Source organism: Triticum aestivum, chromosome 4D (genome assembly GCF_018294505.1).
Source record: "Triticum aestivum cultivar Chinese Spring chromosome 4D, IWGSC CS RefSeq v2.1, whole genome shotgun sequence".
Classification (NCBI taxonomy): domain Eukaryota; kingdom Viridiplantae; phylum Streptophyta; class Magnoliopsida; order Poales; family Poaceae; genus Triticum; species Triticum aestivum.
The window spans coordinates 511,745,299-511,758,486 of NC_057805.1; the positions used below are offsets into that span (position 1 = coordinate 511,745,299).

The window sequence follows — 13,188 nt, forward strand, 5'->3', positions numbered from 1 at the left end:
TGCCACACCTAAGGTTAGTCACTAGCCACAATGTGTGGCAAAATCAGACTATTTGGTTGGTAGCCATGCCTTAGGTTAGGTGTGGCAGATTTTGTGTGGTGTCTGTTTGGACTGCTTCCACACATGTTTGGCAAAGAACTGTGGCTTATGTTTGGTTTCCTGCCACATCTGGTTAGAATCACCTTAGTGCTAGAGTGGTGAGATTATGCCATTTTTGTTACAAACCAATCAGATTACAACATGCTCTAGTAAATGTAAGAAGATTTTGTCACAGTACTAATAGCCATAAAAAATTACATGGATCATTTTACGTTAAATACCATCTGTGCAAAATAAGTCACAACCACAATTCAGTATCAAGATACAAAATAAGATAGATGCATGCAAGTTCCAGCCATCATTCATAAAGTCATGAAGTAACAGTCCTAACCATAGCACAAGTTCCAGCCACCTTACATTAAAGTGTTTCAGTACACATCAAAAGATCAATAGGTGTAGCACAAGTTCAACTCCCAAAAGCAGCGAGCAGACACATCACAATCTCCTAAATAACAAAAGTTGCCATCTTCTAAACATCATAAGTGAGCAACTAGCAAACCACACAGGTTGCTATCTCCTAAACTTCATCTTTGTCAAAGAACTTCCAAACCCAAGTTTCAAAAGTTTTGTCACTTGCACAACATAGCCAACCACACAAACCTTCATTTTCCTTGCTAGACAAGTGCATACCAACAGTAATATTTTGATCCATGGTAATTGGGAGTACCTCCAACCTGTGCCATAAACTAGCATATGGATCAATAACTTGGGGCATTTGAGGAGCAGGGGCAGCAAGCACTAGTAGAAAAAGGGTCAAATGTTCAGCTCATTAGTCCCGGTTGGAATTTGAGCCGGCACTAATGTGACCATTAGTGCTGGTTCCAACGGCTAGGCGGGCCGCTCTCATTAGTACCGGTTCGTGCTGAACTTTTAGCACCGGTTCGTGCCACGAGCCGGTACTAAAGAGAGTGGTGGCAGGATGTTGTCAGTTTGGGGCCCCTCCAGCACCTATAGTACCGGTTCGTGCCACGAACCGGTACTAAAGGTCGTCCTATATAAACCCTTCGTCCACCCGCGCTCTGTTCTTCCTCCTTTCCCCCCTCTCCTCTCTGTTCTTCCCTTCTTCCTCTCGAGCTCATCACAAATTTTTCCCAAATTTTGTCAAGATTGAAGGCCCCCATCCATTCAAATGATCACAAAGGTTAGAAACTTTGTCCTTTCATCTCTCATTGCTACATTAGCTCTTGCAATGGTTTATATAGTGATTAATTTGTGGGTTTTAGTAATTTGGGAGGAATTATATATATATGTGGTAGTATTTGATTTATAGGCAATTTGAGGTCAAAATAACACTTAGTTTACATATGTTGGTGTGGTTTTCTTAGTGCCTTCTAAATCTCCGTCGTAACCACCGTCGATCGCCCGCACCGTCCCGTCGCCGGCACCACCTTGTGGTGAGCCTCTTGTTCTTATCTTTTTTATATAAAAAATTCATGCTTGTGTGATTTGGATATATAGTTACTCGTATAATTATCTTACATGTACGTTGTTTGTTATACATAGTGCCATGGTTTTGATGTCCGTCCCCGTCGGCCCTCGTCCATGTTATGATTCGGATGTGGTATATTCTCTTTTGAAACTATTTGTTGCATTTTGTGTTTATGACAAATTATGCCCATCAAGTTGACATAGATATTTTTATCTAGGAGGTGTGTGAACCGGAAATTCCAACCGACCCTATTGTCGAGATGTTAAATTTAGTTGAAAGAGAAAACGAGTATTTGAAAGAAAAATTGAAAAGAATTTAGGGAGATAAGATGGAATTGGAGTTGCATGTTGCGGATGTCGTCGATGATCACAAGATCAAGATGGAGAAAATGCGCTTGAAGATTAGGAAGATTAGAAAATATGCCATTGATAGTGAGGCTTGGTATCATTATGCTGTTGGATCAATTGTTACCTTAGTTGCGATCTTGATCGCATTTGTTGTTGCATTTAAATGCTTTAGCTAGAGAGTTATTTGTTTGTTGCATTTAAGTGTTGTATGAACTTTATGTATGAACTTTATATGTATGAACTTTATATGTATGAACTTTATGTATGAACTTGTATTAATTTGGTCTTTTCAGTGTTGTATAATGAAGATGAGCCGACAATGTATGTACGATAACCGATGCTCTCCTGAGTTCATTAATGGCGTGCATACTTTTCTGCTTGTGGCTGAGGCAAACAAGCGGGCGGATGGTTTTATGCCTTGTCCATGTGCTGGCTGTAAGAATGATCACAATTACACTAACTGAAGAACCATTCACATCCACCTGTTTGAGTCCGGTTTCATGCCCCACTGTAATGTTTGGACCAAGCACGGAGAAAGAGGGGTTATGGTGGAAGACAATGAAGAAGAAGAGGACGACGACAGCTATCCTGGCCATGGGTTCCCTGAATACGATGATACAACAATGGGGGAAGAAGCTGAGCCGGCAATGCGGGAAGAAGCTGAAGAAGAGGCATCAGATGAGCCCGCTGATGATCTAGGTCGGGCCATTGCCGATGCAAAGAGAAACTACGCAAGTGAAAAGGAGAAGAAGAAGTTGCAGCGCATGTTAGAGGATCACAAGAAATTGTTGTACCCGAATTGCGAAGCTGACAAGAAAAAGTTGGGCACCACACTGGAATTGCTGCAATGGAAGGCAGAGAATGGTGTATCTGACAAGGGATTTGGAAAGTTGCTGGTAATGATAAAGAATATGCTTCCAAAGGATAACGAATTGCCCGAGAGTACGTACGAAGCAAAAAAGGTTGTCCGCCCTCTAGGGTTAGAGGTGCAGAAGATACATGCATGCCCTAATGACTGCATCCTCTACCGTGGTGAGTACGAGGATTTGAACGCGTCCCCGGTATGCGGTGCATTGCGCTATAAGATCAGCCGCGGTGATGTCAAGGGCGAGCGACCCAGGAAAAAGATTCCTGCCAAGGTGATGTGGTATGCTCCTATAATACCACGGTTGAAACGTTTCTTCCAAAATAAAGAGCATGCCAAGGCGATGCGATGGCACAGAGAAGACCGTAAGAAAGACGGAAAGTTGAGAGTACCCGCTGACGGGCCGCAGTGGAGAAAAATCAAGAGAAAGTACAGGGAGGAGTTTGCAGGTGACGCAAGGAACATATGGTTTGGTCTAAGCGCAGATGGCATTAATCCTTTTGGGGAGCAGAGTAGCAACCATAGCACATGGCCTGTGACTCTATGTATGTATAACCTTCCTCCTTGGTTGTGCATGAAGCGAAAGTTCATTATGATGCCAGTGCTCATCCAAGGCCCTAAGCAACCCGACAATGACATTGATGTGTAACTAAGGCCATTAGTTGAAGAACTCTTACAGCTGTGGAATGGAACAGGTGTACGTGCGTGGGATGAGCACGGACAGGAAGAATTTGACCTAAAGGCATTGCTGTTCGTGACCATCAATGATTGGCCTGCTCTCAGTAACCTTTCAGGACAGACAAACAAGGGATACCGCGCATGCACGCATTGTTTGGATGATACCGACAGTATATATTTGGATAATTGTAGGAAGAATGTGTACCTGGGACATCATCGATTTCTTCCGAGCAGGCATCCCGTAAGAAAGAAAGGCAAGCATTTCAAAGTTGAGGCGGATCACCGGACGAAGCCTCGCCACTGTACTGGTGCTGATGTACATGATTTGGTCAAGATTTGAAGGTAGTCTTTGGAAAGGGTCCTGGCGGACAACCTGTTCCGAATGACGCTGACGGACGCGCACCCATGTGGAAGAACAAATCTATATTTTGGGACCTGTCGTATTGGAAAGGCCTAGAGGTCCGCTCCGCAATCGACGTGATGCACGTGACGAAGAATCTTTGTGTGACCCTGCTTGGCTTCTTGGGCATGTATGGGAAGACAAAAGATACACCGGAGGCACAGGAGGACCAGCAACGTATGCACAGAAAAGATGGCATACATCAGGGTCATGCCAGCTACGCTCTTATCAAAGAAGAGAAGGAAATCTTCTTTGAGTGCCTGCTCAGTATTAAGGTACCGTCTGGCTTCTCGTCGAATATAAAGGGAATAATAAATATGGCAGAGAAAAAGTTCCAGAACCTAAAGTCTCATGACTGCCACGTGATTATGATGCAACTGCTTTTGGTTGCATTGAGGGGGCTTCTACCGGAAAACGTTCGATTAGCCATTGTGAAGCTATGTGCATTCCTCAATGCAATCTCTCAGAAGGAAATCGATCCAGAAATCATACCAAGGTTAGAGAATGATTTGGTGCAATGTCTTTTCAGTTTTGAGTTGGTGTTCCCACCATCCTTCTTCAACATCATGACGCACGTCCTAGTTCACCTATGCGAAGAGATTAACGTTCTTGGTCCTATATTTCTACACAATATGTTCCCCTTTGAGAGGTTCATGGGAGTCTTAAAGAAATATGTTCATAACCATCTAGGTCAGAAGGAAGCATCTCCAAGGGCCATGAAAATGAGGAGGTCATTGAGTTTTGTATTGACTTTATTCCTGAACTTAAGCCGATTGGTGTTCCTGAATCGTGACATAAGGGCAGACTGGATGGAAAAGGCATGCTAGGAGGGGATCAAATAATATGTATGGACGGGCATTCTCTCACTCAAGCACACTACACAGTTCTACAAAATTCCACGTTGGTGGCTCCGTATATGGACGAACACAAGAATTTTCTACGCTCCAAACACCCGGAGAAGTCTGACGACTGGATTACACGTGAACAAACGGGGACTTTCGCCGGCTGGTTGCAGACACGTGCCATGCATGACGCCTCTATTGAAGATGACCTGTACTTGATGTCCCAGTTACCATCTTCGAATATAATAGGAATACATTTTACACGATCGCACAAGATCAGAAGAGCACCAACCAAAACATTGGTGTCCGCTTTGATGCACCAACCAAGACGGGAAAGGAAACATATTATGGTTACATAGAGGACATATGGGAACTTGACTATGGACGTGGTTTGAAGGTCCCTTTGTTTCGGTGCAAATGGGTCAATATGACACGAGGCGGGGTAACGGAAGACCCGCAGTACGGAATGACAAAGTGGATCTCAACAATCTTGCGTATGCAGACGAACCATTCATCCTAGCCAGTGATGTGGCACATGTTTTCTATGTGAAGGACATGTCTACAAAGCCGAGAAAAAGAAAAGATAAGGTAGCGAATGCATCATGCGATGAGCCAAAGCGCCACATAGTTCTTTCTGGGAAAAGAAACATCGTGGGAGTGGATGACCAGACAGACATGTCAGAAGATTATGAAAAGTTCGATGAAATTGCTCCATTCACAGTGAATATTGACCCGAGCATCCAGTTAAATGGTGAAGATTGTCCATGGTTACGGCGCAAAGGGACACACGCGAAGAAAAAGTTTCACACGGCCCAAAGATCCCACTCTAGGATGTGATCGGCTTCACTGTCATCACTTTCTTCTCTAGTGAGTTTCTAGACTTATATATCTGGAAAGTCCCACTTTGGACAAACCGTAGGGAATCTTTGTAATATTTAGGGTACTTATGTGTTTTGGCATTTGAAACGTGTACTTTTTGTGCGTTCAGTATGCACCATTAAAAGCCACGTCATCAACTTTCAACCCTTTCTGACATCATTTGCTACTTTTCATGCAATTACTGATTTTTTTGAGCTAAATGACCCTGAAATTGGAAAGCACTACAAATGAACTCTGAATAGGTTGAAAGTTGGCATCATCATTTCATATCATGTGCAAAAAAGTAGAGAGGGTTACGGCAAAAACTGGATGACCTTCGTGTACAAAATGGACGATCTCTTTCGAAGTATCAGGGTTTCGGACGAAAACTCATCTGTTACAAAGGCATTTCATTTTTTAAATAACTTAAGTATTACCAAATTGAATATAATGATAAAACACACTAATATTAAAACATAAGAAAAAAGAATCACTGAAAAATCTATTTTTAAAGTTAAGTTATTCACACAAATTTCAAATAATTCAAATTTAAACTATTCAAATTTGAAAACTACTGACACTAACAGAAAGTTTGTAAATTTTTGGACCTAAAGAAAAAATATTCACAAATAAATTCTAAATACAACAGAAAACAACTCAGAAGTAAATAAAGCAGAAAAGAAAAAAAAAAAGAAAAAAACCCGCCTACTGGGCCATAGCGGCCTGCATACGACTAGAAACCCAACCTCTAGTTGGGCTAGGATGCAGGCCTGCAAGGCCCAATAGGCCCACAGGGCAGAGTTAGGCCCAGAAGCCTGCTATAGAGAGGAGTTCGATACCTCGCCCGCGCCGGGGCTTATAAACAGGTGTGGCCGCTCTTCGCTAGGCGAGGTGGGACTAAACTTCCCGCACCGCAACTGCGCCAGCGCACCCCCTTTAGTACCGGGTCATGGCTCCAACCGGTACTAAAGGTGGGGTCTTTAGTACCGGTTGGAGCCACCACCCGGTACTAAAGGGGTGCGCCTTCCCGCCGCTTGGCCTGGCCAAAACAAGCCTATAGTACCGGTTGGTGGCTCCAACCGGTACTAAAGGTGCCTCCTATATAAGAAACACTTCAAAAAAACAGTTTCTCATCTCCCACTTCTCTCTGCTTCGACATCCGCCGCCGCCCCGTCCCGCGCCGTCGCCGCCCCTGTCGCACCATCCCCTTCGACTCCGCGCCGCCCACGTCCTTGTCGCGTCGTCCACATCGACTCCGCGCCGCCCCCGTCGCCGGCCCGTCCATGTCGCCGCACTGGCCCGTCGTCGTCCCCTCGCCTTGCCGTCGCCTAGACCTCGCCGTCGTCGTTGCCTCGACCTCGCCCGCACTGTGAGCCCCTCTCCCCCTCTCCTCCCTCCAATCGAAGCCGTCGTGCCGCCGGCACCGTAGGTGCACACACACACAATAATTTGTTCATCTTTTGCACTCGATTCTGTTTTTAGTTTTCTGTTTTTCTGTTTTTTATACAAAGGTTTTATGTCAAATAGTATAATGTCAAAGGTTTTAGATATTTTAATGTTATAGAAATGTTAGTTATATAGAAATGTTAGAAATGTTAGAAATTTTAGAAATGTTAGTTTTAGCTAGATGAATTAGATTAATTTCAATTTGTTAGACGATGATCGATGTTTTTTAGTTTCTTATAATTTTAGTTATAGAAATTTAGAATTTGCATATAAGAAATCACAATCCAATAATTTGAAAATGTTACTTTTGCGGCATATAGTATTTGTTCTCGACGATGCCCGGCCCGCATCGTCACCGTTGACCCGTTCGCGACGACGTCCTGCTTCAGAGGACCCAGGTCCGGGACTGGGCTCCGCCGGGCAGGCACTGGGAGGTGCTACCTTCAGGGGCTCGCCACTTGGTGAGGAACCCGGCCCCGGGTCCCGTCGTCGACCCTGAGCTCCTTTGGTGGCGTTCGCGTGGGCCACGTTCGGTGCAGAGGGAGCCGGCCCCGCCGGAGGTGGTGCGTCGCCGTGTCAGGGAGGAGGACGAGCACGTCCGTCGCTACATGGCTGCTATGGACGTCAGGTTCTCCAATACCTGGCAGGTTCTTTTGGGAGATGACCGGAGCTATGATCCTGTGATGGTTCCTTCTCTTTGGGTGTCCACCGCCCACGCCTCAGGAACCGCGAGTGGCCTAGATTCTTCTATAGTATTCGATCTTTATTAGCTAGCTAGCTAGTGATGTATTCGATATATAATATTCGAGACGATGTATTCGAGATTATATATATTATTTGAGACGATGTATTCGAGATTATATATTATTCAAGACGATGTATTCGAGATTATATATTATTCGAGACGATGCATATTATGTACTATGATTTAGTTTTTCCTTATTGATTGCATCCATGCATTGTAATTTGAATACTAAATTGTTTTATATTTCTTCTGGGTTAGTTAAATAAAAGCTATGGCGGACAATACCGGCAGAGAGGGAGAAGAGACCCTGTTCGAGATCATACACAGCCCTCGCGGGCCAGATGATCAGAATGAAGAAGATGACGGCTCCCAATATCTGAACAATGCTGAGGAGGGTGATGATATGATATTCGATCGCGACGACCGAATTGATGAAGTCATGAACTAAGATTATGATTATGATGACGCCGACAATGTTGATTTGAAATAACAGAGACCGGCGAGGTATATTTATATAAGCAGGCATCTGGTGATCATCACATGTTTTTTTTATTTGAAGATATATTAACGAATCGATCTTTCTTCTTTCAGCCCTCCAGATCGAGCAAATCTGCTTCTACAGGCAGCAGGACAGTGCGAGGCCCGGGCAAAAAGTTGAAGGAGGGTGTAAAGTACAACATCGATGCCATCAAAACTGATGGCGAACCAATCACGCCTAAGAACATTGCGAACAAGTTCATTCATCAGTGCGAAGTTCTTGTGAGGGACCAACTCTCGATCTCCATTCAAGAATGGAAAGAGCCAACAAAGAAACGTCCAGATCTTACTTGGGTCGACGACAGAGCAAAAAAAAAGCTTTGGGAATCTCTCATGGAACATTTCACCCTACCACATCATTTCACTAATGCAAATGTGGAGAAAGTCAAGGACGCTGCTCTTAGGAAGATGGCAATTGCATTCAACACCCACAAGAAAACTATATGGGGCAAGTACGTCGAAGGAGGAAAGAAGACTCCAGAATTCATGGGAACACTGGAGAAGCAAAGAGAACACTGGCCCGCTTTCGTGAAATTCAAGGAATCAGAATTATCTAAGGAACGGTCGAGAAAAAACAAGGCCAATGCCGCAAAAAAGGAGCAGTTCCATAGGCTGGGGCCAGGTGGCTATGCGGTGGCAATGCCTAAGTGGGATAAGTCTGAGCAAGAGATGCTGGATGCAGAGGTCACTCCAGTTACTAGGAGCTGCCCCCCAGGTGAAGAACTTGGTTCTATGCGCATGGGGGGCGTTGGACCCGAAGACAGGCCTGGTTTCGAAGAAGGCAAGTCTAAAAGGAGCCAAAGATAAGTTACTTCAAGCAATAGAAGATGATCGAAAGGGGGTGTTCACGCCCAACAGAGAGAACGACGAGCTTACGCGCGCCCTGGGAAATCCTGAACACCTGGGAAGAATATGAGGCTAGAGCGTTGTTCCATGGTATGAGGGCTTTTCGGACTGGAACGCCGACTACAGAAGCCGTGCAAGAAGGAAGATGGAGGAGGAGAAGAAGAGGAAGCTGGAGGAGGAGCAGAGGAAGCAGGAAGCAGAACGCCTTCAAGGCCTAGAATCAGCGCACGCGGACTTGGCACTCAAATTCCAGCGGCAACAGCAGCAGATCGACTCACTTAGCCAGTAAAGGGGGTCTCAGCAGCGGCAGCAGCTAGCGGATGATCCAGCATTGGATAGCACCGTCCCATCCATGTCGAGAAGCAGCGTTGGTTCCGCCCCTGGCGACGCACTACTGGATAGATACCCTGTGGATGACATCATGGAGAGCACTAACTTTGAGCTACACTTCAAAATGAAGAAGATATCCATGAAGGTGGCGGACGCCATTGCTTATACAAATTCCCCCGATGCAACCTTCCATTGCAACCCGATTCCAGCCGGCTATGCTTGTGTCGTGGATGAGGAGGTGGTGGACCAATATTCGGGGCTAGAGCTTAACATTCCTAGAGGTGACGAGGAGCACACACTGGGAGAGGCCAAACACCGTATCATCCTATGGAGAAAGGACTGCATCATCTTTCGAAGGCCACCGACTCCTCCTCGAAGTCAGCCACCGCGTCACCAGACTCCCGCTTCTCCAAGTCCACCAACGCGTCATGCCACTCCTCCTCCTCCAAGTCCGGCACAGCGTCAAGCCACTCCTCCTGCTCCAACTCAGCCACGTCAGCCGTCTCCGCCGCCTCAGCAATCGCAGAAGAGAGCCGCCGCAGCTATGGTGTGTAGCGGTACGAGTCGAGGTAGTACAGGAGGTACAGGCGGAGGCAAGCGATATAAATATGGTCCAAGCCTCACTCCTCTTCCTCAGAGGCCTTACGACATGACCGAGAAGCAAAACGCAGCCATAGTGAAGGCCCAAGTGGACGCCCATTTTGGACCGAAACCGGCACCGCCGCCAAGGGAGAAAGTGCCTGAGGAAAAGATTGACCACTTTATTCGTATGGCTAGACCACCAGCTCCCAAGCCTGTTGACTCATACTATGAGCGCCAAATCAGGAAGGCACATCGAGCACGACTACAGAAGGAGTCGAGCACGAGCTCGAGCCAAGCAGCTGGCCAAAAATGCGGGAAAACCGTTCCCCAGCTGGGAGAACAGGCGGCGCAGTTGATCCCCCCGCTTGTTGTGCCAACACATGAGAGTACGGGCACCCCATGTGGGCAAACCGTTCCCCGGCTGGACAATCAGCTGGTAATAACCGACGAGCATAGAAGCCAGGCTAAAATGCTCGGTATCACTGCTAGACAACTCCTCGAGATTGAGCCCATGTCTCCGCTTAGATAGGAGGACATAAAACGGAAATATGTCCGCGGCCAACCTTTGGTCAAGCCTGAGGAGGTCAAGAAACTCCCAACGCGAATGTATGAATTGCATGATTGGTATATGAAAATTACCAAGAGTTCCAATCGAGAGTCCCTCATGGTGAAAGTCAAGGAGGAGCGTTACTTCCATGGGCTAGCTCTCTCCGTTGAGTATTCAAAACTATTTCAGTTATTCAATCAAGATGCACTCGACAAATCTATCCTCAGTTGCTATTGTCTGTAAGTGATTTCTTTCTGTAATTTAAGTCTCAAGCTAGCTGTAGTGCTCATTGATCGATCATTACCTGTAATTATCCTCACTATATTCTTTTCTATGGTATTATGCAGGATGAAGATGTATGAAATGAAAAAAGCTGGACGCTATGGCATTGGGTTCATTGACCCAAATACCATTAATGAAGACATATGGAAATTGGAATGGTATAAAGCAGATGTAGAGAAAAACATGCTAGAGTTCTTGAAGCGCCTCAACACCAATGAACATATACTACTTCCCTACAACTTACTGTGAGTAACACTGTCTTGTACTACAAATTTTGTTTTTGCTTACTAGATAGCTAGCTAGATGTTAATAATTAAGTGATAGGGTTTAGGGTAGTTGATTAGTGTTATGCACATGCCCGCTTATGCAAACGTGTGCGCATGCAGTTACCACTGGATCTTGTTAGTCATTAAAGTTGAAGATGGAACAGTTGAAGTACTGGACTCACTACTTAAAAAAGAAAGTGACTTCACCATCTTGAAGGGGATAGTCGGTAGGTAATTTCAATCATTATTAACTATATCTCGGCCTTTTTAGTTCGTCATTTCCTGATATCAACTATTTAATAACCCCTTTATTCATTTTCTTTGACGGCGGGCAGGGCTTGGGCAAAGTTCATCAAGGTGACTCCAGGCAAATGGCGACAAAAGTTGTTTTGGTTTCGACCCAAGGTAAGTAATTAAGTAGTACTAGCTATCTACCATCTCTTTAATTCTTGTTTCAATACCATAATTAATTATCATGCTTGATTAATTATTATCTGATTAAATTCCATTCTCGTAGAGGCCCTGAAGCAGGCGCAGGGGACTGATCTGTGTGCATACTACGTTTGCGAGAACATTCGTATGATGGCGTCCGAAAGGAGCAAATCTGATAGACAGCAATGGGTACGTTTACCAGAACACTATTCACAATTTTTACATGATTATCCATATCTAGTCACACAACTAATACACATGCATATTGATATCCTTCTTACCAGTTCAAAGACGTGCGGGAGCAGCTCCTACCAACGGAGCGCATACTAGCAATTCAAGAGGAAATAGCGGGATTTTTGCTCGACCAGGTCATAGATCCCAAAGAAGAATACCATTACCCGCTACCGCCCCCATGAACCACTACCAATTGTCATCGACCTTTAGTCCCCACCCTTTAGTGCCGGTTGCAGAACCGGCACTAAAGGCCCTTACGAACCGGTGCTATAGCCCGGTTCTGCACTAGTGAAGAGATTGCTGGAGTGACTTCAATGTAGAGTTGGTTTCTTCAGCGGACTCCGCGAAACGACTCTTGATTTTTTGTCGCTCTTACTAGGTGACCTGCTACCTCTTGGGCGCTTTGTACCAACTCGGCTAGTGCTAGATGAGGAATTATCAGCACCTACATGAACTGGAGGTCTTTTAGGACCATATGTTGTTGGCAAAGTGTCAGAATCCTCCTCAAGAGGGCCCTCATATTGTGGATAGCAGTTAAGGTCATACAACCCTTCATCATTATCTGAGTCATCAGAATCAATTGTGCATGTATGCTGGTCCATGGCCAAAGAACCATCAGCACTAGTGCCTGTGAATAGCTCTTGCATCTCATAGTAGAACTTGATGGGCTTAGAAAGCAAGCGCCTTGCTCTATCATGCATTACAGGCACACAAAAATTAAGTTCCTAAATGCAATAGCCATAGTAAGTTTCAAAAAAGAAACTAAATTATACGTACATTGAGGCAAGACTTTCCAGACTCAGAAATGGTTATCACACATCTAATATCATCGAAAACGTTGCCACTCTTGCTAATTGCTGTAGCAATGTACTTCCAATTTTCTTTGTAGTGTCTGAAGTATCGATCAACTTGAGCAATTGTAACCCCCATAGCAAATTTCCTATTTAAAGCATCAGCACACTTCATGAGATGATGCTTCCTGAACCTAAATCCTGCATTTTGTTCCTTCACGTATTCAATGCACCAATCCAGCATAAACTTGGTCTGATCATCAGCGAAATGGTCCTCTCACGAGAGCACCCATCACCATCAGCCTTCTTCTTTCCCTTAGCCATCGTTGTTTCTCATGGAGGGAGTCATTTTAATTAAAATAGGTGAGGGAAAATAAGCATGAAACAACCAACAATTTTACTGGAGAGAAAATAAGTGCTACAAGTTAACAAAGGTACAACCAACATAGTCTTACATGAAACAAAACATAACAACCAAACATAACAAAATAATACTCATGTTTGATACATAGAAACATGATAGATCACAAATTAACTTCTTAATCATCTTGATCTTGAGCTGCTAGTTCTGCTAATTTATCCTCCCACATTTTTTGAGATAATTCGTCCCTTTTGCATGCCCATGCCTGACT

General features: G+C 44.8%; 1 pseudogene; it reads right to left on the reverse strand.

The window, feature by feature from the left end:
- Window positions 1-12,076: 12,076 nt before the first annotated feature.
- On the reverse strand, window positions 12,077-12,880 carry LOC123097212 (uncharacterized; annotated as a pseudogene).
- Between the last annotated feature and the right edge of the window lie 308 nt (window positions 12,881-13,188).